Below are 25,176 nucleotides of genomic sequence, written 5' to 3' on the forward strand. Positions count from 1 at the left end.
CACCTGGTTCAGCAGGATTTCATTGTTTAGAGGACTTTTGGTTGGATAGAAAAGAAATAAGAATAACCTCTACTTGAAAATGTATGAGAATCCCTAAAAATCATTTTGGGCAGATATTACCTAAATCAGGATTAGCAGCATGAGGAATACATGAATTGGCTGGAAGAATAGATTCTAATTATCAAGGAGAAATTCATACGGTTGTGTAAAAATGATAGAATAGTTCAAGTGATTATTATTCCTTGTGAAACAATACCCTTTGTGAAAACTGACCCTCCTTCTGAAATAACTATCACAGGAACTGAAGGGCTTGGTTTTACTGACAGAATAAAATTGGGAGCTAAAGTATGGGTAAAACGGAAGCCAGACAATGTTCCAAAAGCTGCGGAAATTATAGCATACAGGAAGGATAATACTGTAACTGTTGTTTATTCAGGGGAAGATGATTACCAGATTGTACCCTTAACTCATATCTTCTACCGTGAATGAGGCTGTGATAGTGGGTTCATGGACTCCAGAAGCACAGTGGACCCTATATCTACCCTGCTTCTGGTTATTGTCTCCTTGTTTCTTTTTGGCTTTTCGTCTGTTCACCTTGTTTGCTAGATTTGTATCCCGCAGGCTTAGTACCCTCCACCTATAGATGCCTGATCACTTAAGCTAGATGTCACCCCCTGTCCATGACTGTGATGTGTAACCCCTGGAGTTGGCATAGACCAAGTTCTGGATGCCAGCTAAAGAACTGACTTCTCGAATGGGACCTCTTAGGGCAAGGACAGCTCTATGTCCTATTTTAGTAGGAAACAGCTATAGAAGAAGAAACCCTCACCTCTTCCCCCAATGGATTTTGGGCCCCATTCATTTCATGGAGGAATGATGGGGTGCTTTTGCTCAAGCACCACCCTAAGATATTGTATTTTGCGTTATCCCTGTTATATTGTTGTAAGTTCTGTTGACACCAGTTACCCCTAAACTCCCACTGACCTGACCACTGAAATGAAAGATCTTGGGCCAAATATAATGACAATGTAAATGGGAAGATCTTTTCCATCCATTAAAAGCCCCATGTGAACTGCTTAAGTCAAATGGAAGCCTAAGTCATATGAGTTTGAGTCACATGAAGCCTGTGGTGGGAAGAGCTTGCTGAACAGGTGGAACAGGAAGGGGTGGAGCAGGAAGGGGTGGAGCAGGAAGGGTGGAGCAGAGCTGAGAGGAAGTGAGACAGAGCAGTCAGAGTTGGGAGAGAGATGATGGGAGTTGCAGCTTGGAGAGAGAGGTGTCAGTCAGAGAACAGGCAGAAAAACTAGTGTGAGTGAGAGAAGGTGTTCATTTGTGGGAAGGCCCTAACAGAGGGAAGGCTGATTTCTTTGTTGCTATGATGGATTTGGCTTTCTGGTGCTAGGATCTGACTTTCTGGTCTTTGAATAAATGTTTTGATTCTGTCTTCCATGTGGAGAGTCTGTTACATTTTGCTATTCAGAACTATGGAGGCATATTCATAGCCACTGTAGGTGCTGTGATATCACATTCATGCTACACAAGTACATCACATTATAAGATGTGCTTTTATATGTCTAAAAAAGTGAACTCAGGTGACAAAGGTTGCTAAAAGAAAAGCCACTCTTCAATTCATGTACCAATCTCAGTTGAGCTCTTAGTCCCTTGGGTTGCCAGTGTTGCTTTTCTTATTACTTCAATTGCCTTTTGGAACCCAAAAGGTAGCAAGAATGTAACTGTACCCAACTGTATAGGGCACAGTACAGATAAACTCTCAATGCCTAGTTTTTCTATGACAGGATAAAAGAAAACAGACTTGTTAGCAAGGGAGAAAATGGAAGCCAGAGAAAGATAAGAGATGGTTGGAGTAGGAAAACATTTTCCATTACAAGCTAGAACCTAGAAATCATATCCCTACTCAGAGTATTAATTCAAGGAGAAGACATTCTCAAGCAAAACCTCAGAAGTATAGGAATTGTAATTACATCGATTCATATCCAATCTCAAAAGTTTCTTTTTTTGATATTTAAAGGTAAGAGAAAATGGTACTGATGAAGATGAGGCTAATAAATGCTTCACTCAAGGCTAATGTATTGAAATATGCATATGAGCTGGTAGGTATTCATAAACTAATTCCATTTCAACTAGGTCCTTTGGATTGGAAACTTCTTGGAGCTAATGAAATACCACCACTCTCCAAATTTGAGTTACTTCATGACTACATTTGAGGCAGAAGGACAATTGCTAATGGTTAATTACAGAGAGACAGACTGATCCTCTATAAAAAAGAAAAAAAACCCAGTAACTTCCTAACTGTTAGAACTCTTTCAAAAGTGGAATGTGCTGCTTGGAAAGGTAATGGTTCCCTGATCAGAAATCCTCTCTACAGATTTTCAAACAAAGGGTAGACAACTAATCTCCCACTGAAAATTCTATAGAGGGGATTGCTGTCCAGGTGTAAGTTGGATAAGATGAGGTTCTTTCTGATGCTCAAATTCAAAACTAGGTGGTGAAATGGATACAGCATTGGACCTGATGTCAGAAAGCCCTGTGTTGAAATTCAGCCTTAGACACTTACTACCTGTCTTACCCTAGGTAAGTGATTGTTTCAACAATCCGGGTAGCAGCTTCTGTGGGGGTGTAAGATCTACCCACAGCCAGCACCTGGAAAGCTACCAACAGCACAGGTTCTTTTGATCTGCTTCACTAAGGAAAGCAAGGTGAAGGGGTTGACAAGTTTACTTTAATTGAGCATACAGACTCACTTAGTTCAGGGGAAAATGCCAGCACCCTGAACATCAGAACAAAATACAAACAAATTACCAATATCAACAGACAGACCCAATACAATTCATAGTTACCAACATCTAGGTTCAGCCCGGGAGCTCAGAACAAGGGCTGGCCCAGAGTCACGCGCCACCACTGCTGCGGCAAAGAGCTCCAAGGAACAGACAGTCAACCCCTGGTTTTTATATCTTTTTTCAGCGTCAGGGGTGAGTCACACATGCGAATCACCCATGTGACCTAGAATCATCACAAAGAGGTGACTTAAACCCACATGGTCTAAGAGCCTCTGCTCTCCCAGACATATAAACTAGGCCTTCCCTGGAGTTAGCCCTACCTTGGGCCCCACCTTAGTTGCCAATCCACACCCACTAAGGTTTTACACCTAATAGGGGTTTGGGCCCTGTGGCTTAGCACCTAGTAAGGCTCAATGAAATACACTGAATTATGCAAAAAAAAAAAAAAAAAAAAAAAAAAAAGGCCATTTTGCTTACCAACACAGTGATTTAACCTATGACTTAGCTTCCGTAACTGTAAAATCAGGAGAATAAGAGCACCTACCTTCCAATGTGATTGTGGAGATAAAATGAGATTCATAAAGCACTTTATCAATCATAATATGCTATATAAATGGCAGATGCTCTAAAAATAAGATAGGTTCCATGACCACTGCTTTTCTGTTCCTTTATCCCGTCTGACCTATTAAAGGGTAACAGCACTTACCACCCTTGGGATTAACCAAACTTGATAAGGGAAAATTACTTAAGAGAAAAGTTAAATTCAGAGATTACATAAATATAATTACAGAACACAAGGAATTAAAATGGAACCCCCCAAAAGTATGCCCATTTAATCAATCAGGGTATAATCTAAGCATTTCTGAAAATCCTGATCAATGGTAAATGAATCCCTCCTCTCCTTGATGAAGGAGACATAACATCAGATGGTTCAGCAGCAGCATGAAAGAAAATTCCAAAAGACTTTATAAGATTTCTTCCACCATCAAGGAGGCCAGGAGGAAAAGGCAAGAGGAGGACAATGAATATCATTATGGGCAAGGAGTACACATCTGTAGGTATGACTAAAAACCAAAAGTGAAAAAGGGGTAGGAAAGATAACAAAATCTGTTCTCAGGAACCCATGAAGCATAAATCTTTCTCAAATAGATATAAATGGAAACAAATGGCCAGAGCCAATTAAAGAAGCCAAAACTCTGAAGAGACTCTGTAAAGCACTGCCTAAAAGTCTTCTCAGTCTGGTTCACCAAATATGGCAGATTATATTGGGTTCAGATTACTATTAGATCAAAAGTATTATTACATATTCCTGCCCCCATCCTACTAATTCACTCCCCAAAGAAAAGGAAAATTCATCCAGATATACCATGATAGCCATGTTTTTGAAAATTGTCCCCAAATTTTAAATCTCAGGAACAAAAGATAAAAGAAATTAATGAATTAGTCAATGATAAATCTAGAATTGGAGCAGCTACATGGCATAGTAGATAGAGCGCCAGAACTGAAGTCAGGAAAACTCATCTTCCTGAATTCAAATCTGGCATAGCTGTGTGACCCTGGGCAAGTTACTTAACCCTGTTTACCCCAGTTCCTCATCTGCAAAATGAGCTAGAGAGGGAAATGGCAAACCATTACAGTATCTTGATCAAGAAAACTCCATACAGAGTCACAAAGAGTTGAACAGAACTGAACAACAATAACATCTAGAATCATCTTGAAATTCAGAGTGGTTTTCTTTCTTCTAGACTCTGCTGTTACAAATAATAAGTGTGTGTGCATACATACATATACATATAAGTATGTATACATATGCATATATATATTCTAGTTTTACCTACTATTTTTGCCATCTGAAGTCATTATTGCTTTGGAGTTTTACAGAATAACCTTTAATACTCAATGAATCAACAACTGACCTGATTTAAAGCTCTCTTCTCATTAATAGCTGTGAAAACAAATGAATTTAAACATATACAGTAGGGAATCCAGATCTCCTGGCCTCATTCCTGGTAAATGGGCATTGATATGTCTTTATTTAGTCCCTCAGATAGAATTTCAGGTGATTATTTCACAGAGAATTAAAGCATACTGACACAATGTGATGACATCCTTGATCTAACACTTTGGGTATCCTTCTTCGACAACTTTTGGATAAGAAAGAAAATAGAAAAGAAGGAGGATAATTAGGCCACACATGCCTGTGTGTTTGTATATATGTATATGTGTGTATATATACATGCAACATGGTTAAGGAAGTGTTACTGGATAGAGGGCAGGATGAAGGAACTATTCTTCACCCCAGCAAGTAGCATATAGTTATCCAGAAAAAGCAGGGGTAAGAATAAAAGTACTGCCAAAAGCTCCTTAGTTCTGCTATGGGATAATTTCTAGAAAGAAGCACTTCTATAATAATGGATAAAAAAATGCTTCTCTCCCTAAACCCATTTGGTATGTAAACTATAATTACCAACATTTTTAAAAAATCATAATGTTATTGCTTAACAATGCCCCTATGACAAATATATGACATATTTCTTTGTGACAGAAAAGAGCAGTATGGCATGCAGATTCAGACTATATTTGGGCTCAAAGAGGCAGTAATCGGCATCTTCACATATGATGCTCATGTGCACTCACCCTTCCAAGGTCTCTTTCCCTTTCTTCTATATTGGGTTTTCCCTTTTGTGGAAGGCTCTCTACCCCCTTGATATCTTCTCCAACAGAAGCATTGTCCAGTGGGTAAAAGTTTCTCCTGGCCCTTCTCAACCTTTTCTCCTCTTTCCAGGGGTCATCAGGAGGGAGATAAGAATCATGGGGGGAAGGGAGTTACCTGGGGAGGTGGTTAATGATAGAAATTCAATAATGGTTGTTTTGTTTTGTTCCCATTTTTTTTCTCTTCTAGAGAAATTAGCTGATATCTGAAGCTAAATAGTGGCCTAGAAAGTAAGGAGGCAAAATGAAATAATTTTTTTTTAAAAAAAGGACTCTGAGGAGTGTGAGTTAGTGTGTGCAACAAGCTCTCATCCACCTCTTCACTCCCATCTGAAAATGTCGCCCCACTTATCTGCAAAAACATCAAGTCTCTCACCTGTGGGCATTGGCATCAACTAATAGCATAAACACAACCCAAATATACCAGACCTACCCAGATTTCCTCATTTTGGATTTTGTAGAAGAGGAAAGCCTACTATGAAAAGTCAAGTGGAATCTTTTACCACTAGTTCTTTATGTGGAAATCTAGAAAAAAATGTGTCAAAAATTTTGGCTGTATCAGTTTCTAATGAGAAGCATGAGTTTCTCTTTCTGGCACATTTATTTTTTTGTATTCCCAAAGCAAGCACTAATTTTTCTCCCTATCAATGACTCATAGCTTTAGAGCAGAAAGGGATCTCAAAGGTCATGCAGTCTAGATGTTCTTAAGCTAAGGTCAATGAAATTTTAATACTTTGATAACTATATGTCAATATAATTGGGTTCCTTCTTAATCCTACATATTTTATTTTATGCATTTAAAATATTATTCTTGGAATGTGAACACAGGCTTTACCAGACTGTGAAAGTGTACCATGTCACAAAAAATGTTTGAGAACCTCTGGTCTAGTCCAACCTTAAGTCACTTGCCCAAGTCACATACTATTTAAAGAGCAGAGATAGGATTTGAAGCTAGGAGATCCAATTCCAAATAAAAGGCTCTTTCCACTGTGTCCCTCTGCCTCTCTTCAACCTCTTCTCTAAGCTTCAGTATTCTGCTACAAAACTACAATACAGCCATGTTACTAGCTCACTATAAGTGATTTAAGTAGAGCAAATGAAAGAATGAATGAACACAGCATCAATTAAGCACTTAAATGCAAAGCACTAGAAATGCAAATAGAAAAGCAAGACAGGCAGTTCCTGCTCTCAAGGAGCTTATATTCTAATAGAGGAGAAAATACATATATGGTTTCAGTTGAAAGTCAGAAGAAGTCCCATGGTCCTTTAGAGTGCAATGGCAAAGCAGATGTTTGTTAAGAAATAGTTTTCACAAACTAGATAATATGGTTCATATTCTTTAGGAATGAAAGGAAGTGGTGGGGGAAAAGGAAGAAGAGAGTAGTCTTATTCTCAGGAAGAGCTGAAAGGACATTACCAACACTTGTTAATTTCCCATACAGCTAAGGTACAGTGCTTGGTGCTGCACCCCCCAAAATATAATTTAAGGAAAATTTTAAAACAACTTACATTTGGTAACTACAATTTCAATATAGGCAAACAAGTAGGTATAAAAAATAGAAGAACAAAAGAACAAAACCATAGTCAGGGTTTATAGTGAAGGGAGAGACTGATTTGATGCAGTTTCATGTGGCCCAGTAAAAGGATTTTCATAGATGTATATAGGGGTTTAGTGGTTAAAAAGGTGGTATAATACGCAAAGCCATCACAGTAACCTCAAGAATGGCAAACACAATTTATTAAGTTGTGTTCGCAGTGAAAGAGGACAAACTGAATACAAACAATGCATTATTGTTTTGCATAAGGCATGTCCATTTCTAGAATACTACATGCAGTACTGGCTGCCATACCACAGATATGCTAATTGCACCATAACATGCGACATAAAAGAGAGGAAAAAATCCTAAATTTGAAGAAAACTTAAGGTGATTTTTCTTGTTTATGAAAATGACAGAAGATGAGGTAGCCTGACTGAAAAAAATTGCAAACCCCAAGACAGCATCCTTCCTTCCCCACCATGTTGTTAAGTATATCAAAGCAGGAGGGAAAAGTTAGGGTGAAGGGAAGAGGGCAACAATATAAATGTTAAGAAACTGGAGGTTAATAGAGAACTTAAGCAAAACTATTTCCTGAAAAGTGTATGAAACATATGGAACATATTACCAGGAAGGAAACCAAAGCAATGAGGATAAATGAGTTCAAAGAACACCTAGATATTTTTAGAGAAGTTTGGTATTGTATAGGATGGTAAAAATTCAGCTAAGCTATAGTAGGAAACATGATAAGTCACAAACCTATTCCTATCTTTGCTTCCCTCACTGTTTCATAGAATGTTTCATATGATCACATTTTATTATAGATTTTGGCTTCATGCCACAAGGATATGACATTATTCTTTAAATGGTAATCATCTAAAATAAAAAAAAATCTATGAAAAAGAAACATTTTGTTAATGATTTGGCAGAACAAAACCCCTAGAAATATCTCGCATTAGTAGAAAATAAATTTAAAAGTTCCCAGATGCAAGGCAATCAAGGACATGGGCTCAACTTTGGTCTCTGACACTTATTACCTATGTGACCTCAGACAAATAATTTCTCCTCTTTAAACCTGTTTTCTCATCTGTAAACCAAAGGGATTGAATTAGAGAAACTCAAAGATCCTAACTCTACATTGAGAACCCTGTCATTTGATTCAGTACTTTCCCAATCCAATATCCTATTGTTTTCATGTCTCCATTATCTTTTCTCACAATTGAAATTTTTTATTGAACTTGACCCATTGGTAGCTCTGATCTTCCACAATTCATTCCTCTAACCCACCAGTGTACTTCCTGATAATTTGTGGAACCCACTCAGAATGATTTTAAATGTGTGAACCCATTTTTGTGGCAGCAAAGAACTAGAAGCAAAGTTGTCATCCATTCCATGGGGGATGGCTAAGACAACTTTAGTATGTGAATAAAATGGAATCTTACTATTTGGTACTATTTGCTAAGATATGGCAAACATGAAGACTTCAGGGGAAAATGAACTAAAGTAAAGTGAAGTAAGCCAATCCGTGTAAACCAATTACAACAAACTACAACAATGCAATAAATGGAAAGAATAAAAAAGTGAAAAACAAAACAAAAAACAAACTATAAACACTGAACACCATGTCCTTAAAATAACCAAGGCCAGAGAAGAGATGAGAAGAATATACTTCTCTGCTCTCAGTGGAGATGAGAAACTACAAGTATAGAATATTGCATAGAGCAATTCACACTCAAACACAACCAATGTCAGATACAGTTAATGTCTTCAATAGTTTCTTTTAACTTTCTCCCTTTTTTCTTTTGCAGAAATATTTGTTACAAGGAGTGGCTGGGTAGATAGGGAGGTGAAAAGGAAATATTAAGAAATTATTTGAGCCATAAGGCATCAATTTAAAAAAACTCATCAATTTCTTTAAAAGAAAGGTCCCATATGTACCAAAATGTTCATGACATTTTTGTTATACACTTGCATAGTATACTTTTTGTAGATAAAAAAAAAAACTAGAAAAAAACTGATGCATCAATTGGGAAAAGGTAAACACATTGGGAAACAAATGCAGTAGAATGGTACTGTGCTAAAATAAATTGTAAATATGATGAAAACAATGAAAAAATAAAAAATTGTTATATGAAATGACTCAATGTAAATGAATTTGAACCAGAAAAACAATATACATGAATACAATATAAACAGAAAGAATCATAGAAAAATAATAGAAACTTTATGTTCTATGCATACCTTGTAGGATAATATATTTAGAGCTAGAAGAGACCTTAGATACTAACTAGTCCAACGCTCTCATTATAGAGATGGTAAGAGAGATTAAGTGATTTCCTCAACATCATACAAGCAATATATTTCAGAGACTAAATTTAAACCAAAGTCCTATGATGCTAGAGTCAGTTTTTTTTTTCCACTCAGCCATGTTGCACTGAATCATCCTTAATGAGGGTTTTATTAGGAAAAGGAAAGCATCTGCAAACAATATCCCACAGTAGACCATATCTTTACTATCCTGCAACTGACTGAAGGACATAGAAAATTTAAGATCCCACTGATCTTATTCTGTGTCCATCATAAATAAGCATTTAACTCAGCTGAGCAAAACAAATCCTTAAAGGTTGTCTTCCAAAAAGATGTCTGCCCCATCCATTATATCAAAATCATTCAAAATTCCTTGATAGATATAACAAATATAAGCTTGTTTGATGGCTTTCTGATCATAATTATCAGAACAGGGATAAAATGGGGAGGGTAGCTGTTTGCCAAAGGTACTTGCCAATGTCAAGTAGGAGATCTAGTGCTTAGTCCAAGTTGAATAGGCATTTCCTGTGGAGGGATTCCCTCCAGATGCTCCTGTTTGCAGATGACATCTTTCTTGCATCAAGTTCTGGCACACTGCAGAATCTCCTTAGAGAGGTCCCTAACTCAGCAGCAGTTAGGCCTCATTGCTCACACAGGAAAAAATAAGTAGATTAAGAATGCCAATTGTCCAAGTAATGAGATGTAGTTAGCAGAATAACCTACAGATTTTTAAGAGATAATTCAAAATTATAATGAGATGGGTTCAGGATTAAAAAGGAGGAAGAAGGCAGTCTAGATGGCCTTTTGGAAACTATAAAGCCCTTTAATGGCCCAAAATTTCTCCCAGAAACAAAGACACCTATTTTTTTTAGTTTTCTTTCTTAAAACTTATTTAGTGTACTTTATATTTTATTTATTTCGTTTTTCTCAATTAAATGTAAAAAAATTTTAACATTCCTTTTTTCAAACTCTGAGTTCCAAATTTTCTCCCTCCCTCCCTTCCCTGCCTTGAGGAGGCAGGCAATGAGATACAGATCACACACATAGAGTCATGCAAAAACATATTTCCATATTAGCAATGTTGCAAAAGAAAACACAATCTTAAAGCAAAAACAAAGACAAAAAACAAGAAAAACAAAGTAAAAAAGTATGCTTCAATTTGAATTGAGACTTCATCAGTTCCTTCTCTGGAGGTAAATAGCATTTTTCATCAGAAATCCTTCAGAATTGTCTTGGATCATTGCATTGCTGAGAACAGCTAGGTCATTGCCAATTGATCGTCATTCAATATTGCTATTACTGTGTACAATGTTCTCCTCCACTCATTTCATTTTGCATCAGTTCGTATATGTATTCCCAGGTTTTTTGAAAGTGTCCTGCTCATCATTTCTTATAGCACAATAGTGTTTCATCACAATCATATTCCAGAACTTGCCCAGCCATTCTCCAATTGATGGGTATCCTCTTAATTTCCAATTCTTTGTCAGCACTAAAGGAACTGCTATAAATATTTTTGTCTTTTTCCTTTTTTAAAAAATTTCTATGGCATACAGACCTAGTAGTGGTATTGCTGTGAGTGTGCACAGTTTTATAGTCCTTTGGGCATAGTTTGAAAGTACTCTGGCGAATATTTTGGATAAATTCACAATTCCACCAATAGTGCATTAGTGTCCCAATTTGTCCACACCACCTCCAACATCTGTCATTTTCCTTTTCTGTCATATTAGCCAATCTGATAGGTATGAGGTAGTACCTCAGAGTTGTTTTAATTTACATTTCTCCAATCATTAGTCATTTAGAGCATTTTAATGTAACTATTCATAGCTTTGATTTCTTCTTCTGAAAACTGCCTGTTTATATCCCTTGATGATTTTTTCATTTGGGGAATGATTCACAGTCCTATAAATTTGACTCAGTTCTCTATATATTTGAAAAATGAGGCCTTTATCAGAAAGACTCGCTGTAAATTTTTTTCTGCAATTTCCCTTCTAATCTTGGCTACATTGGTTTTATTTGTGCAAAACCTTTTAAATTTAATATACTCTAAATTTTCTATTTTACATCCTGTAATGCACTCTTTCTCTTGTTTGGTAATAAATTCTTCCCTTATCCGTAAATGTGACAGATAAAATTTTCCAAGCTTTCCTAATTTGCTTATGCTATCACCCTATATGTCTAATTCATGTGCCTATTTTGACCTTATTTTGTTATATGATGTGAGATGTCAGTCTATACCTAGTTTCTGCCAAATGCTTTCCAGTTTTCCCAGAAATTTTTATCAAATAGTGAGTTCTTGTCACAAAAGTTTATGTTTATCAAACACTAGATTAATATAGTCATTTATTACTGTGTATTGTATACCTAATCTGTTCCATTGCTCTACCTCTCTATTTCTTAGTCAGTATAAGACTGTTTTGATAATTACTGTAAAGGCCCCCATTTTAACACCAATATTCTACCATTGTTATTTGGCAAAAAGTCATGAGAGAAAACAATATCCAAGGAATTAAAATAAGTACCACTTAATGTGCAATTGAGAAACAGGGTAGGTAAAGGAAAGAAGAAGAATGTAACAAATGAGGAATTTCACAAAAGAACTGGAAGAAAGACTTTTATCATGAAAATGCATGATTTTAATAAAAGAAAAGCTGACAATGTCATGAGAATGACATATAACAGATGAATAGCCAAAATACCTCAGGTAATCTCTTGATGTCAGGAGAAAGCAAGAAAGGTCCCTAGAATGTTGAATGGAACTCTTCTGTTGAACTTCTGGGAGAATTCTGAAAAATGTTATACAGGATGAGTAGGAATGGATAGTATGTGATTACTGGAGGGACTATCTACATTAATGATAAAAAAGATCTATTTGAGTACTTATATGTGCTTTACTCTGATGTCACAATGCCATTGGATAAGGAGTCAAAAGACCCAAATGAGTTCAGATCCTCTTGGTAGAGTAGTCTCTTGTCTAGGGGTGTGGAATGAGCCATAGGCTGGCAGATATGACCACTGTGTTTGTTTTGCTTAACACATTTTGTTACAAGAAGAAGGAGAATATGTGGTGCAGGGAAATGTCATTAACTTAAAAAGGGGGGGGGAGGCAACCTCTCTTCCCCTGAACTCATACAACCAGACAGTCTGCTTTCTATGGCGTCACCCAGGGAATCATGCATGCAAACTAACTTTCCAAATAAAATTGTTAGTTACTTTTCAGCCAACGCTAAAGACAGGGATTAGCTCAGGGCAAATTTTTATATAGCACTGTGCTGATCTAGGCTATAAAAGGAAGGCTGACAATTTTAAAGACATTCAGTTTCAAGTGGATTCCAACTCAAATTCTAGTTTCCAGTGGCACTTTTTGGCACTAGACAAAAAGAAAGAAAGAAAAAGAAATTGCAGGCTCATTAAGGAATGCTTTAGTTATAATAGTCATTGATTAAAGTCCACAGAAATTTCATGAAAGGGAACCAAAGCAAAAAAAAAAGAAAAACATTAAAATTCACAAACCAACATTAATGTGAATGTACTAAAATAAATAATAGTTGTGTTATATACTTAGGATTACTCATTTATTACTCCCCCCACCTGCAAAAATGGCCTGTGTTTCTTTTGTCACAGTTTTATGACTCCATGAAGAATCCTCCTCTTAAAATATACATCATTACAATGATGATGATGATAATACACTACAAAGAGTACTATAGGGATCAATAAAGTAAAAACATTGCCCGGCATTCCCTCTGGTAACCATCCTAGGATGTACCATTTTATAGCTACAAATAGAAGTTGATGATCCATAAAAACACTGCAAGGGACCTACCTGACTTTGGTTGTTACTGTTTTCATTATATTTTTCCTCATATACAAACATTTTATCATTTCTTTCCCCACATCTTTTGGGTACTTTGATTCTTGTCAGAAACTTGAGTTTTCATTTCCTGGGAAGGGCTGTTTTAAAGGAATTTCTACTACTCCAGCACAAGTGTTGTCAAAAACAAACAAAAAACCACCTACTAAAAGGAAGATTCAAACATATGATAATTTTGATAATTTTGAAACATTTTTCTTCAAATATAAAATAATATTAGAAATATAGATGTTGTTGTTGTTCTTTGTCCTTCATTCTTGAAGAGGACCGTGGCATCAAGAAGGTGATGCCATGACTTGTAACTGAATCGGATTTAAGTGAAGAAGGGCTGTGCAAAGTCACCAGCCTCACCTCCTCCAGAGCCATTTGGGTCCAGTGGCAAGATATAGAGAACTCAAGATGTCCCTGATGCAGTGGGAGACCTTGGCCTTTTTAAGCTAAGGTCTTTCCAAGGTCTGAGTTTGACTGAGGCAATGCATATTCAGTGATTAAGGCTAGGTAAGAAATGAGGCAGAGGATGGCCTCTTTTTCTTAGTCAGAAAAAGAAAAAGAATCAACCTGGGAGGGGAGGACAGTCAGGGTTTCTGGCCAAAACGGAAACAGTTGCAATTTACACTCTGAGCCATCAGGGCTTTAGCAGAAAAAGTTCTAGATTAAGTTTCTAAAAATGCCATTTTGTCAGTAAGACAACAGTTTCTTAATGTGTCAGTTTCCTCAAGGGAAAAAGAAAGGAAAGGGACAGATTCACTTAAAGTCAATATAAGTGCCAATGATGGGCAAAGCATTACGAATGCACAGGTAAAAACTAAACACTCCAATAAGTACATAAGGCTAGTATCCAATGGAAAAACAATTAAACATTTACTGTGTGCCAAGCACTCTGCTAAGTACTGGGGATACAGAAAGAAAACAATATTGCCTTTCCTCTCAAAAAGCTCACATTCTAATCAGAGAAGTAAATGCAAAGTAATATAAATAACTAGTTACACAGTAGGAGCTCATGTAACCCTACTATGGTATACCAAATACCAATGAACTATAGTGCTCTCTGGAAAGTGCAAGGTAAGGCTGAATAGTATAAGCCAATTATAACTCTGATTTCTCACTCTGAAATTGGGTCCACACAAATTTCCTTCATTAATGTTTCTGTATAATTTCTAGTTAAAAATTCAATGATGCTCAGTTACCGCCTTCAAGATTATTCTCTACAAACAGAACAAAACAAAACTTAAAAGATCGCTGAACCTTTAAATATAATTTGAAATATACATTGTAGTAAATATCTAAAGTTGCCAGTGGTCAATGCAACTGTCAGAAAATTCAGGAAATCCATCTTTTTTAACTCTTTTTTAAAAATTTATTTATAGTTTTCAACATTCAATTCCATGAGATTCTGAGTTACAAATTTTCTCCCCATCTCTACCCTGCCCCCCACCCTAAGATGGCATGTATTCTGATTTACCCTTTCCCCAGTCTGCCCTCCCTTCTATCATCCCACTCCACCCCCTTTTATCCACTTTCCCCCTACCTTCTTCTAGGGCAAGACAGATTTCTATACCCCATTGCCTGTATATCTTATTTCCCAGTTGCATGCAAAAGTAATTTTTTAACATTTGTTTTTAGAACTTTGAGCTCCAAATTCTCTCCCATCTTCTCTCCCCATCCACCTTCCTTGAGAAGGCAGACAATTCAATATAGGTTATACATACATAGTTATACAAAACACTTCCATAATAGTCATGTTGTGTAAGACTATATTTCCTTCCATCCTATCCTGTGCCCCTTTATTCAATTTTCTCCTTTGATCCTGTCCCTTTTCAAAAGTGTTTACTACATCCTCCCCCAATTTGCCCTCCCTTCTATCATCTCTCCCTCTTACCCCTTCCCCCCACCTTCCTGTAGGGTAATATACCCAATTGAGTGTGTATGTTATTCCCTCCTTAAGCCAAATCTGATGAGAGCAAGATTCGCTCATTTCTTTTCCTGTACTCCCTCTTCCCTTCCATTACAACAGTTTTTTTTCTTGCCACTTTTATGTGAGATAATTTACCCCATTCTATCTGTCTCTTTCTCCTTCTCCCAATATATTCCTCTCTCACCTCTTAATTTTATTTTTTTAGATATCATCCCTTCATATTCAATTCACCTTGTGCCCTCTGTCAATATATATGCATATTCCCTTCAACTGCCCTAATACTGAGAAAGGTCTTATGAGTTACAAATATCATCTTTCCATGTAGGAATGTAAACAATTAAACTTTAAAAGTCCTTATGATTTCTCTTCCCTGTTTACCTTTTCATGCTTCTCTTGATTCTTGCATTTGAAAGTCAAATTTTCTATTCATCTCTGGTCTTTTCATCAAGAATGCTTTAAAGTCCTCCATTTTATTGAATATCCATTTCTCCCCTGAAATATTATACTCAATTTTTCTGGGTAGGTGATTCTTGGATTTAATCCTAGCTCCTTTGACTTCTGTAATATCATAGTATAAGCCCAATCCCTTAATGTAGCAGTTGCTAGATCTTGTATTATACTGATTATGTTTCCACAAAACTCGAATTGTTTCTTTCTGGCTGCTTACAATATTTTCACCTCGACCTGGGAACTCTAGAATTTGGTTACAATATTTCTAGGAGTTTTCTTTTTGGAATCTTTTTTGAGAAGGCAATCAGTGGATTCTTTCAATTTCTATTTGGCCCTCTGGTTCTAGAATACCAGGGCAGTTTTCCTTGATAATTTCTTGAAAGATGGTGTCTAGGCAATTTTTTTGATCATGGCTTTCAGGTAGTCCAACAATTTTTTAAATTATCTCTCCTGAATGTGTTCTCCAGGTCAGTGGTTTTTCTAACAAGATATTTCACATTGTCTTCCATTTTTCATTCTTTTTGGTTCTGTTTTATAATTTCTTGATTTCTCATAAAGTCACCGGCTTCCACTTGCTCCATTCTAATTTTTAAGGTAGTCTTTTCTTCAGTGGTCTTTTGGATTCCCTTTTCCATTTGTCTAATTCTGCCTTTTAAGGCATTCTTCTCCTCATTGGTTTTTTGGATCTCTTTTGCCATTTGGGTTAGTCTATTTTTAAGGTGTTATTTTCCTCAGTATTTTTTGAGTCTCCTTTAGCAAGCTGTTGACTCATTTTTCATGACTTTCTTGCATCCCAATTTTCCTCTACTTCTCTTACTTGATTTTCCAAATTCTTTTTGAGCTCTTCCACGGCCTGAGACCAACTCAGATTTTTCTTGGAGGCTTCTGATGTAGGATATTTGAATTTCTTGACTTCTTCTGCCTGTATGTTTTAATCTTCTTTGTCACAAAAGAAAGATTCTATAGTCCGAGTCCTTTTATGCTGCCTGCTCATTTTTCCAGCCAATTACTTCACTTTTGAGCTCTTTGTCCAGAGTGGAGAGTGCTTTGTCCCAAGCTTCAGGGGTTTTGTGCTGCTGTTTTCAGAACTACTTCTATTATGAGGTGGTATGATGCTCCTCTCCTGGCCTGTGCTCTAGTTTATGAGTGCAAGCACTCCTTTCTGCCATGTAACTACCAGGAGGACTCCCTCTCCACAGTCACCACAAGTTCTGTCACAACAGCGCTCCTCCTCCCCCAAGGACCACCAACCAGGACTGTGACCCAGATCCAAGCACAGCAAAGTGAGAGAACTTGGCTCAGCACCAGCAAAGAGATCCCTGCACTCCCTTCCTCATTAGGCTCTTGATTCCCCCCACCTTCTATTTGCCTGGAGCTCTAGAAGCATCCACTACAGCTGCAGCCACCTCTGCTGCCCTAGGGCTGGGAGTTAGACAATTCACTTCTCTCACCCATGTCCAACAGTTTTCTCACTGACTTGCTAAGTTGTCTTTCGAGTTTGTGGGTTGAGAAGTCTGTAAAATGCCACAGCTATAAGTGATTCAGGGCCCTGAGGCCTACTCCGTCTGGTCTACCCTGGCCTGGTTTCTTCCTGCATGGCCCGTGCTGGGCTGCACTCCGCTCCCAGCATGGTGTGATAGACCCTTCCCAGTGACCATCCAGGCCATCTTGGGCTGGAGAATTGTTTCACTCTGTCATTTTGTGGGTTCTGTAGCTCTAGAATTTGTTTAGAGTCATTTTTACAGGTGTTTGGAGGGATTTTGGGGAGAGCTCAAGTGAGTCCCTGTCTTCAAGTGCCCACCTTGGCTCTGCCCTCCAGAAATCCATCTTCTGAGGAACTTTTGTGAAGTATATTTAATATAATTCACCTTTTTAGAGAATTCAGGGAAATAAAGTAAAATAGATTTACTTTCTAGATTTTAATGGGCCCCCTAAGGCCTATATTCCTACCCAGAAGAATCACAGTTCATAAATCTCACATTGTCTCACTGATAGCATGACAAAGAGATGTACATCTCTCACTCAGGTTAAGATTTTTCTAGATGCTTCAAATGGTAAAGATGATACTCTGTTCACTGTAGGCATGTACTTTTGTAACATTTTTCTAAATCAAATTTTCAACACTATAGACAGGTGTTATAGAATCTAAAAGGTATAGGAGAAAAAACTTTACTATCCTATTTTTTATGATTTCCTTAGGGGTCTAATTCCACTTGGGTCTGCACATGTAAAAGATGTCTCCTAAAAATTTTTATATCTCAGAATTTATGTTTTTACTTCCTATGTACCTCTTTCAGCTATGAATTAAAGAAGAAGTAGTACAAATCAAATGAAGTGGCATATTTAGCCTCAAAATTCTCTAAGTAATAGCAAAAAATAACATGACCCAAAAATTATTGTTGATTCCTCAAGGTATTCTTCAGTTAGAAAAATAATAAAATTAGATTTACTTTTTCTTATGTAGCATTCAAGACAGAGTCCAGAAGAAAATTCAAATTTCATAGCAATTCAAATTCAAAAAAGTATAGTATGAGATCCCTCTGTAGGCAATCAATCCCCTTTCAACTTTAGCTCTATGATCCAATCATCTTTCCTCCTTCTGTCACCTGGTCCTCAGCTATAGTTATTTTCTTCCCTAATGTGATTACTGCTAGTACCAAAACCAACAAGAATGCAACAAATGATAATGTTTGTGCACCTTCCCCACTGACTTAGAACAAGCCCACCTGACTGTGGGTTGTTCTCTTCCCGGGCATGCAGGAAATAACATAAGTCACTAACTGCAGGCCAAAACTTTCCTCTCTGGCAAGAACATGAGCAGTTAATGAAAGGGATAGGTGCCTGACCTAAGGCAGAGCAAATCATAAAAAGAGTAAGGGACAGAGGACATGGGGCCAAGGAAGGAGTAGCTTAGGCCTATCCATAACTTCCAGGAGTGGAGAAAGTAACGCCTCAGATTTCCATAGTCCTTTAATGTTCTTTCCACACAATATCTATGAATAAACTTATTATAAACCCCATGTTACAAATATACATCTCTTGGCTTGCCATATTGATCATCTTAACCTTCATCAGGAAGAGGTAGCAAGAAAGCAAAGTGTCACTCTGTACTTTAATCACATCAACAACTGGGAACAGGTTACAGAAGTAGAAATGATGAGAAGTTTGTGAGAGAAGTGACTATTTTGTCTTAAAATTTATGAGAGAAAAGTAAAGTTGGAAAGTCTGAAAAACAAGGTATATTGTATAAGGTTTAGAAAAAGGACAAATAGGAGCCCATGCCCTAAAAGTCTATAAGAAAAGTCAGTCTAGGAAGAATGAAAAATTCTCAAGAACTAAGTTCTGAATACACACAAAGAAATGATTCTAATGAAGAAGAAAAGGAAGAGTTGTCTGAAGAAACTGATGTGAATGCACAGGTAACTCATCAATTATCTCATATTTTTAAGAAACAGAGAAAAGATGGAATCAAAGACTAACAGGGGATTACAATAGTACTGTAGCATGGTCATGTAGGAATAATTTCAAGCCCACAAAAGTTCAATATGAGTGGAGGCTAGTAAGAAAAACTAATGATAACAAAAAGTGGTGAGGTTTATTTTTTTAAGTTATACTGGGGGAAAAGGAGGATCAAAGAATGCAAAGGACCCATAGTCAGAATGGTTGAGATGATGATAATGATGACAGAGATGGCAGAACTACAAAAATTTTATATTGCTTCTATTTTATGTCCCAAGGAGAAGAATTTTTCCAATAAGAAGGATGGCACCAAAAAAAGAGAGTAAAGAAGATAAATAGGGACATAGTAAAGAAATACTTAGGCCACTGCTGCTGCCCAGAGACTGCTGAATCCCCTATCCATCCTGCCACTCACTCTGGGCACAGAACATTCAGTCATGGATAAAAATGAGCTGGTGCAAAAGGCCAAATTGGCTGAACTGGCTAAGAGATATGATGACATGGCAGCCTACATGAAGTCTGTAACTGAGCAAGGAGCTGGATTATCCGATGAGGAGAGGAATCTTCCCTCTGTTGCTTACAAAAATGTCCTAGGGGCCTAAGTGTCATCTTGGAGAGTTGTTTCAAGAATTGAGCAAAAGACAGAAGGCGCTGGAAAAAAAAAACTGCCGATGGTCTGAGATTACAGAGAGAAAATTGGTACTGAATTAAGAGATATCTGCAATGATGTACTGTCTCTATTGCAAAAGTTCTTGATTCCTAGTGCTTCCTAATGTTTGATGCCTAATGCTTCCTAATTCCTTCTGCTTCCTAAAGCAGAAAGCAAGGGTTCCTATTTGAAAATGAAAGGAGGCTATTACTGTTATTTGGCTGATGTTGATGCTGGTAATGACAAGAAAGGAATAGTGGATCAATCACAACAAGCATATCGAGAAGCATTTGAAATCAGCAAAAAGGAGATGCAACCAACACATCCTACAAGATTGTGTCTGGTCTTGAATTTCTCTGTGTTCTGTTACGAAATCCTGAACTCTCCAGAGAGAGTCTGCTCCCTTGCAAAGACTTTTGATGAAGTTATTGCTGAACTTGACAAATTAAGGGAAAACTCATACCAAGACAGCACACTAATAATACAATTACTGAGAGACAATCTGACATTTTGAACATCAGACATTCAAGGAGATGAAGCTGAAGCAGGAAAAGGAGAGAAGAATTAACTAGCCTCCCAACTTTTGTCTGTCTCATTCTAAAATTTACACAGTAGACAATTTTCCATTCATGCTGCCCCACAAATAGTTTTTGTTTACGATTTATGACAGGTTTATGTTGCTTCTATTTGGATTTTTATATTTTCCATGTGGTTTTATGCTAAATATTAGGGGTGTAGAGCCAGTTAACATTTGGGGAGTTATCTTTTTTCATCTGAGGTGGTCAATACGGGGTTATGGAATTTTTACACACGTTTTACATGTTTGGCATAGTACTTTTGGTACACTGTAGTTTCACAAGGCCAGTGTTAAAATAACTTTCATGTCTAAGCAAAGAAAACTGCCTACATACTGGCTTATCATGGTGGGGGGATAAAGGGATAATTGGTTCCAGCCACAGGTGTAGTTACTATGGGCACTCTAGGGTTGGAGCACTCATGGCTGTGGTAGAAACAGATGTCCCATAGATATTATGTATCATTCCATGTGTATCTGTGGAATACACAATCTCAATGGGCACACCTTTATGATTGCAGTTGCAAAATGTTACTTAAGACAAAATTTTAACACAGTCAATTTACTCTGGAGAAGGACAGGAATGGTTCACATTCCATTATTTGTAAAGTAACTTGCTGTTCACTTTTGTTATTTTTGCTACACTTATTTTATACATATTTAAATGGTTTAGGCAACCTAAGAACAAATGTACAAGCAAAGATGAAGTAAAAATGAATTGCTTGAAATTCACAAAGTCACCATATATCAAGCACAGCAGTAAAACAAAAAAAACACATATTTAACATTTTTTTAGGTTTTTTGCTTTTGTGATTTTTTCGATACTTGCCTAACATGCATGTGCTATAAAAATAGTTAACAGGGAAATAACCTGAGATGATGGTTAAAATGTTTTATGAAATTTTCATGAACAATCCAAGCATAATTGTTAAGAACATGTGTATTAAGTTCATATAAATGGAATAAAAGTTTTATGAATGGACTTTTCTACTACTTTCTCTACAGCTTTTCATGTAAATCAAATCTTTAGTTCTGAAATTTCTCTAAGGGATTTTGTACATTTTGAAGATTAACTTTCCACTTGGTAGCTATATAATGGGCTTAAGGAAAAAAAGTTTAAGTATAAAATTGTCGAATGGCAAAAATTCCATGTGTTCCATATTGTTCAAACATTATTCACCTCTCTACCACCCTGATTTTCAGTTTCTCCTTTAAAACAAAAGTGGTGACCTGAATAAAATCACATGTTCCACTTAAATTTTTGGTAGGGCATTTATCTAACTTAAAAGAACTACAAGTCTCATTGTCTCTGATATTGGTTACCTATCAGGTTTGTGTTTCCAAAGTCATCGTTAAAAGAATTTGTTGCTATTCTTGTAGCCTGCCTTGGATTTTAATCCCATATTCCAATTTGTCAGGTATACCTTTTAGTCTTTTCTCCATCTGCCTTGTCACCAATCACACTCCTCTTGTGGTGGTGGAGGGAGGGAAGGGTGTTGTATGGGGAAAGATAACATGATATTTCTGGCTTCAGTATCTGAGACTCCTTTCTTCCTTTGTTTGCATCCCACAAACTTCTTGCCTTTATTCCTATTTCCTATAGGAAATCTTCCCTTAATTTGGTGAGATAGTGGCTTTCTAAACCTCTTACTCTAAGCCCTATCCTGGATGGTCTCTCATTGCCTGCCTTAAACTCTTTTCCTTATCCAATCCTTTCACCAAGTGATGGTGGGGCTAAGTTATACCCAAGGCTCAAGCTGCAAAATCTTCCCCTCACTACCCTTGTAGAAAACACCAAACACAAAATATCATTCAAAGAGAGGGATATGTTTTTTGTTATAGAATATAATCTCCTGACGGGCAGGGATAATGATTTCCTGGATGAGCTATTGTGCCTAGTACACTGTAAATGCTCAGTAAACATTGATGATGGGGAAAAAAAGAAAACACCTAGTGACCCTTGATGAGTTCTTCAATAGGCACAGATGAATATATGGCAGAGTATTGAGGGAACTAGCCAACAAAATTAGTGATTTTTTTTTATAGATTGTGCAAAATTGGAGATGGGCCATAGGAATGGAGAAGCATGTATACTATACTAAATTTCTAAAAAGAAAAGTGAAATTTGCAAACACTAGGCTGGCAAAACTCAACTTCAACACATGACAAAACTATAGGATACTGCATGAAAGGAAAGCTTAGAGAACATTTACAAAAGGAAATAGTGAGAGCAGAGAGCCAGAATTGCTTCATCAAAAACAGGCCTTTCCACTTTAATTTCATTTACTTTTTTGACAGAAATACTAAATTGATGAATCAAAGGAATATTGGGCATAAGGTTCATCTAAATTTAAGTATTTAATGAAATCTCTTCTGTTAGGGACAAAACGGGGATATGCAGGCTAGAAAACAAGTAAGGTTAGGTAGATTCAGAGATGTTTGATTAGTAGGACCAAAAAGATATACATTAATGATTTGATGTCCACTTGGAATGTGGTCTTTATGATTGACTCTGTGCAGTATCACATTTTTATCAATGATTCAAATGAAAGTTATCAATGGCCTGTATGACACATCTATAGATAAAACAAAATTGGGAGGAGTAGGTAACACTTTAGATGAGCCTTCAGATGAAAAAAAGACCTCAATAATCTAGAATAGAGTTAGCAAACATATGGCCCCACAACACTCAAAACAGATTAAAATGTAATTGGGAAATATTTAACAACATAAATTTTAAAAATACAATAGAATGGAAATAGTGTAAATATGTTTTTCTAAGTCAATATGTTGCTAAAAGAATCCTTATGTATGGCTTGGTAGTTCCTGCTTCTATTAGTTTGATACCACTAGTCTAAAGCATTAGGTAAAATCTAATAAAATGAAATTTGATATAGAAAAAATACATCTTAAATTTGGGTTCAAGTTCAAGGGGAGCAGAGCCAAGATGGCAGAGAGAAGCGAGGCAGTTGCCTGAGCTGTCCCCAATTTCCCTTGGAAACAACATTAAATCAAGCTTCAAAAAGAATTCTGGAGTGACAGAATCCACAAAAATGTGGAATGAAACAATTTTCCATCCCAAGATAACTTAGAAGGACTTCAAGAGAAATCTGTCTGACTTGGGTAAAAGTGGAGCAGTACAGGCAGTGTCTGGGCAAGCCAGCAGGAGGCTCTTAGCCACAGCACAGATCAGCAACTGAGGCCTTATATATAGAGAGAGAGAGCAGGCCAGTGACACAGAAGGTCAGCTGTAAGGCCTCTAGCCCCACCACAGCAGACAAACTTCCAGCCCCAGAACCCAAGGCACAATAGACACAACTAGGTAGGGCTACTCTAAAAAAGTGAGTAAGCTGCCAGCCCCAGAAGCCCCGGTGCAGAAAGCCTAAGTAACCTGACCTCTGGGCTGCACTGCAAGAAGCTTGGGACAGTGCCCTCTGTACCCTAGGAGCAGAGCAAAACTTTTAAAAGTGAGCAAAAATAACCCCCCAAAAAACAAAAAAAAAAAGCCCTGACCATAAAAAAACTACTATGGCAAAAGGGAAGATCCAAACTCAAACACAAGAAGAGGACAACAATGTCAAAATACCTACATGTGAAGCCTCAAAAGGGATATGAATTGGTCTCAAGACCGAAAACGTCTTCTTAAAAGAGTCCAAAAAGGTTTTTAAAAATCAAGTAAGAGTGGTAGAAGAAAAATTGGGAAAAGAAATGAGAATTATGGAAGAGAATTATGAAAAAAAGAGTCAACAGCTTGGAAAAGGAAGCACAAAAATTGACTGAAGAAAATATCTCCTTTAAAAGTAGAATTGAAAAAAAGTAGAACTGGCCAAATGGAAAAGTAGGTTAAAAAGCTGAAGAAAACAATACTTTAAAAATTCGAATTGGGCAAGTGAAAGCTAATGACTCTCTGAGACATCAATAATGAGTCAAACAAACCAAAAGAATGAAAAAATAGAAGAAAATGTCAAACACTTCATTGGAAAAACAACTGACCTGGAAAACAGATCCGGGAGAGACAATTTAAGAATTACTGGACTACCTGAAAACCATGATTAAAAAAAGATCCTGGAAACATATTTCAAGAAATTATCTAGGAAAACTATCATGAACCACGAGGGTAAAAGAGTCATTTAAAGAATCCACTAATCACCTTCTGAAAGAGATCCCTAAATAAAAACTCCAAGGAATACTGTAGCCAACTTCCAGAACTATCAGCTCAAGGAGAAAATACTGCAAGCAGCCAGAAAGAAACAATTCAGACATCAAGAAGCCACCATCAGGGTTACACGGGACTTAACATCTTCTACATTAAAGGATCAGAGGGCTTGGAACATGAAATTCAGAAAGGCAAAGGAGCTTAGATTACAATCAAGAATCAACTACTCAGCAAAATTAAGCATAATCTTTCAGGGGAAAAGATAGAGATTTAATATAAAAGGGGACTTCCAAACTTTCCTGATGAAAAAACCAGAGCTGAACAGAAAATCTGATCTTCAAATACAATATTCAAGAGAAGCATTAAAAAGGTAAACAGGAAAGACAAAAAATCCATGGTATTCAATAATGTTAAACTATTTGCATCCCTACATGGGAAGATGATAATTGCAACTCTTAAGAACTGTATCTCTATTGGGGTAGTTACAAGGAGTATACTTAGCAAAGGGTGTGGGTAAACTTTGATGTGATGATAAAAAAATACATGATTAAGGGGTATGAAAAGGATTTTGCTGGCAGAAAAGTAAAGAGGAAGGCAGAATGGGGTAAATTATATTTCATGAAGAGGGACAAAAGGCCTATTAAATAGAAAGAAAGAAGGGAGAGGATGAGCATTGTTTGAACCTTGCTGTAACAGCAATGCTGCTTGCAACTGCTGTGGAGGTGTAAGGCCAATAACACCAACACACAG

The 25,176-nt window shown here is 36.9% G+C and overlaps 1 protein-coding gene and 1 pseudogene across 1 annotated transcript in view; one reads left to right on the forward strand and one right to left on the reverse strand.

Annotated features, from left to right (window-relative positions):
• Window positions 1–25,176, reverse strand: part of FMN2 (formin 2) — a 478,670-nt gene that overhangs the window by 299,424 nt on the left and 154,070 nt on the right. The gene's annotated exons all lie outside the window — the stretch shown is intronic.
• Window positions 19,485–20,264, forward strand: LOC118848295 (annotated as a pseudogene).

Source organism: Trichosurus vulpecula, chromosome 4 (assembly GCF_011100635.1).
Source record: "Trichosurus vulpecula isolate mTriVul1 chromosome 4, mTriVul1.pri, whole genome shotgun sequence".
Lineage (NCBI taxonomy): Eukaryota > Metazoa > Chordata > Mammalia > Diprotodontia > Phalangeridae > Trichosurus > Trichosurus vulpecula.